The sequence below is a fragment of the Octopus bimaculoides genome, chromosome 8 (assembly GCF_046866305.1).
Source record: "Octopus bimaculoides isolate indiv1 chromosome 8, ASM4686630v1, whole genome shotgun sequence".
Lineage (NCBI taxonomy): Eukaryota > Metazoa > Mollusca > Cephalopoda > Octopoda > Octopodidae > Octopus > Octopus bimaculoides.
In genome coordinates this window covers 22831397-22835752 of record NC_142935.1, presented here as the reverse complement: position 1 = coordinate 22835752, position 4356 = coordinate 22831397, and positions in this window count along the sequence as shown.

Sequence of the window (4356 nt, the reverse complement as noted above, 5' to 3'; positions counted from 1 at the left end):
GACTGGGAGAGGGGTCTGTTATTGAAGTGTGCAATAATATGAACACAAAATTTAGAAAAACCTGATGCTGTAAGCTGGAACTATAAGTATATTGTTTAAACTATATGTATATAAATGTATGTGTGAAGTAGAGTGACCCGGTGGTTAGGGAATTGCACTCACGATCGCAATGTTGTGGTTTCAATTCCCAGACCGGCTTCGTGTTGTATTCTTGAGCAAAACACTTCGTTTCACGTTGGACTTGTCAATTCAGCTGTTGATGAGTAGCCCTGCCTAACCAGCCAGGTGACGCCATTCAAAAGCAGAAACAATGTACTTTGCATTGTGGCCAACTTTCGATAGTGTGGTCGATATCATAACAGCATTGAATAGTGTGTTCGATACCATGATAACGACATTCAATAATGTAGTCGATATCATGATATTCATGTATGTATATGTATGTGTATGTATGTAGACACGCACATACACATACACACGCTCGCGCATAAATATATATATACATAGAGAGAGAGAGAGAGGGCCGACAGGCAGACAGACTGTGCGTGTGTTGTGTGTGCTTGAGTGAGTGTGTCGGTAGAGTAAAGTTGTAATCTAAATTTCCTTTGATGTGGACATGGGGAAATCAGCTCCATTGTATGTGTGAGGAAATAGAAAAAGACGACTCAAAGAGAAACAAATAGTTAAATAGATAGGTAGATAGACAGACAGTTAGATAGATATTGAAAAATATTAACAAAGTACTTCAAAACAACATTAATATTTTCGACTTAATTGTTGCAAAAATATACAAAAAATATTTTACTGGTAATAATTAATAATTAATTAATTGACCCGCCTTCATTTTTCTACGACTTCTTGGCAATCAATGGTTCAAGGAATCAATGAGAATGCTTAGAAAGTTAACAAGAATATCTGGCCAAATATGTTCAATGACCTCCTTTATCATTCTCTTTGATATTAATTTATTTTCCTTTTGTTTCTCGCCAAATTGTCTTTTTAAATGTTCACTGTATGTTCTCTGTCACCCACCATCATCACCAAGTGACCTCGTCCTTTGTTGATATGCTGCGTAGTTAGTCACGATCTTCATTGATTGCTGATGGCTGAAACTTCTCAGAACCACAGACAGCGAACCTCGTATTGCAGTAGTTAAAGTATCACACGTGTGACAATAAAATGCCGACACTTCCGTAACTTCGGACGTTCGGAAGACGTAATGTAGTTGGGTGCAGTTGTCATTCTTTGGTTCTCTGCTAAGATGTCATATAGTGGAGGCGCAATGGCCCAGTGGTTAGGGCAGCGGACCCGCGGTCATAGGATCGTGGTTTCGATTCCCAGACCGGGCGTTGTGAGTGTTTATTGAGCGAAAACACCCAAAGCTCCACGAGGCTCCGGCAGGAGATGGTGCCGAACCCTGCTGTACTCTTTCACCACAACTTTCTCTCACTCTTACTTCCTGTTTCTGTGGTACCTGTATTTCAAAGGGCCAGCCTTGTCACACTGTGTCACGCTGAATATCCCCGAGAACTACATTAAGGGTACACGTGTCTGTGGAGTGCTCAGCCACTCGCACGTTAATTTCACGAGCAGGCTGTTCCGTTGATCGGATCAACTTGAACCCTCGACGTCGTAAGTGACGGAGTGCCAGCAACAACAACAACAAGGTGTCATATGGTTAAAGTCATCGTCTCCATTCATCAGATGAGTATGATAACTTTAAGCATCTTCTCTTCTCATCCTTATTTCTTTCTCTCTTTCTTATATTTTTTTTATTTATTCATTCATTTCTAGACCATCATCATATTTGAAGGGTGAACTACGATATGTTTCGAATTGGTTTGGGATTTGATTCCAAAACAACACGTATTTTAGTGCTGTTGACACCACCGGATTGAATAGTACTACCCAGGTGTCGAAACCATAGTGATACCCGTGGAGCAGCTGATGATGGATGTGTGTTAGGTTCGTATGGCTGTTATTGTATGTCTTTGAGTTTATATTTGTCTTCCACAACCGTTTGACATCCAGTGTTGGTTTGATTATGTCACCGTAACGTACCGGTTCGGCGAGAAAAGAGACCGATAAAATAAGTAACAGACTTAAAATACCAGGGAGTCAATTCGTTCGACTAAACCCTTCAAGGCTCTGCCCCAGTTTGGCCGCATTCCATTGACTGAAACATGTAAGAAATTAAAGATAAAAGATAAAGATATGTTAATCAATATCGATCTCTCGATTTTCTCTAACCTATTCTTTTTAATAGATAAATCTAGTTTCTACCTGGCACAAACAAGTGGCATATTCTTTTGTGCTGTTGTAGTTTGTCTTTGTCCAGTGCATCTTTGGCCAATTAAAGTACTGGTCATTGGTACAATATATAATCTCACAGGTAATGGGAATGTGGGTATTTTGAAAATGCATTACGGGTAACGACTGTATCCTGCATAGTTACTCGTTGTCCTTTGGTAAGGCATAGCATCCGTTCAGCCACCCTGCCAGGGATATGGTGAAGACATAGGATTGCAGCATGGCGGATTGAGAAGAGGCAGCAGATGATCTCAACACAGGCAACGGTGCTTCTTACTTTCATGCTGAGCGGAGGAATCCTAGATCAACGGTCAGTATCAACAAGCTCTATCAAGAGAGTAACTGTAATGCATAAATAGGGGTGGCGTCCATGATTATATAATCAGCTGATGAGATTCATTGTGACTTAAGCTCCCAGCTCAAATATGGATACTAGAAGTGGACAGCGACAGAGAGTCATGGGAATCCGCACAAGTAACGCGACCTGGAAGTAATCGCGGTAACGTGACCGAGAGGCAATCGCGGTAACATGACCGAGAGGCAATCGAGGTAAGAAAATTCTCAGCAATCAGCTCGTGAGTCACACGAGATCTAACGACATAACTGACATTGTGTTATTGAGGATGTCACTTTTCTGCGTAAATAAGAAACCAAAATCGAGAATTGTGGAGAAGAAACGGTTAAATTATTTAAAGTCGTGGGATCAAATTCGCGTAAGTTTTGCTTCCTGTACGGATGAAGATGTGCTCTAGCAGGTAGTAGAACTGACAGCAAAACACTTCATTAGAAGTTCACTAATCAGCGAAAATGTGGTGGTGAAGAGAAAAGAGTAGAGGAGAAAGCTAGTGTGATGAACGTAATGTGATAGTTTATGAATAGCAAAAATAAAAGATTGTTATTGGAAATTACTTGTAAGAAGCAATATAGCGAGAGAAAAGTTCAGCTTGTTGTAATTCCGACCAGGTTAATTACGGTACGTAACAACTTTTCATACATCAAAGTGACGTTTGAAGAATTGACGATCAAGCCAGTATTTTCCTAGTCAAGTAATCAATATTTATAGGTAGCCTTGGAGCAATTCCCAATTATCATCTGGGATCGATCAGGGAAGCGTACATGATGAATTCATTGAAAGAGAGAAAGAGGGAAAGAGAAACAAAGTGATAGGAGGGAGAGAGATGCAGTAAGGTAGGAATGAATGATGGTGAGATTAGGAGAAAGAGTAAAATGGCGATGAGGAATAACAGTTAGAAGGGAAAGAAGATAGTAAAAGATAGAGTGGACAAGAGCGATAACTAGAGAGAGAGAGAGAGAGAGAGAGAGAGAGAGAGAGAGAGAGAGAGAGAGAGAGAGAGAGAATAAGCTTAGTTAAATAACACAGGAAAGCTAATTCCGTTAAGAACAGTATAGTAAAGAAAGGTGAAGAAGCGGATAGTTTTCAAAATTAAACTCGTTTTTCTCTTGCAGCTGATAACATTTTGAATGGGCAGCAGAAAAGAGAAAGAGAAAGAGAGAAATAATGATGAGGGTGGGGCCGTAATCTGGAGAGATTTTAATGAAGTTTCCTTTCATAGAAGCTTTTGAATATATCTTAATCCTAATCCTATTTCAAATAGGATATTATTTCAATTCTCTGCTAGTAATTATATCAGATGAAAGGAAATAAAGGGAGACAGTTAGACAGTTTAAAGTGTGAAGTCCCTGAAACGGAGTAATTAATAAGAAAACTTTGTGTATTGCAAGTTTGGTAAAATAATGGAATAATTAAGCTGGAGAAACGAAGGACTTGTAGGTTTTCTTTCTGAGCAAGCTCTTTGTATATAGATTGTTTGCTGATAAATTTACAAAACAGGGTCAGCTGATAATGAAAATAACTGTAATAGCTTCCTAGAGTGAAATTTAGTGAAGCCTAAAGGTTATTTTTACCATTTGAAAAAGAAATAACGAATGCAAACATGGCTGTGTAGTTAAGAATTTCGCTACGCGGCCACTCGGCTCTGGGGTTCGATCTTTCTGCTTGGTACTTTGAGCGAGTTTCTCCTACCA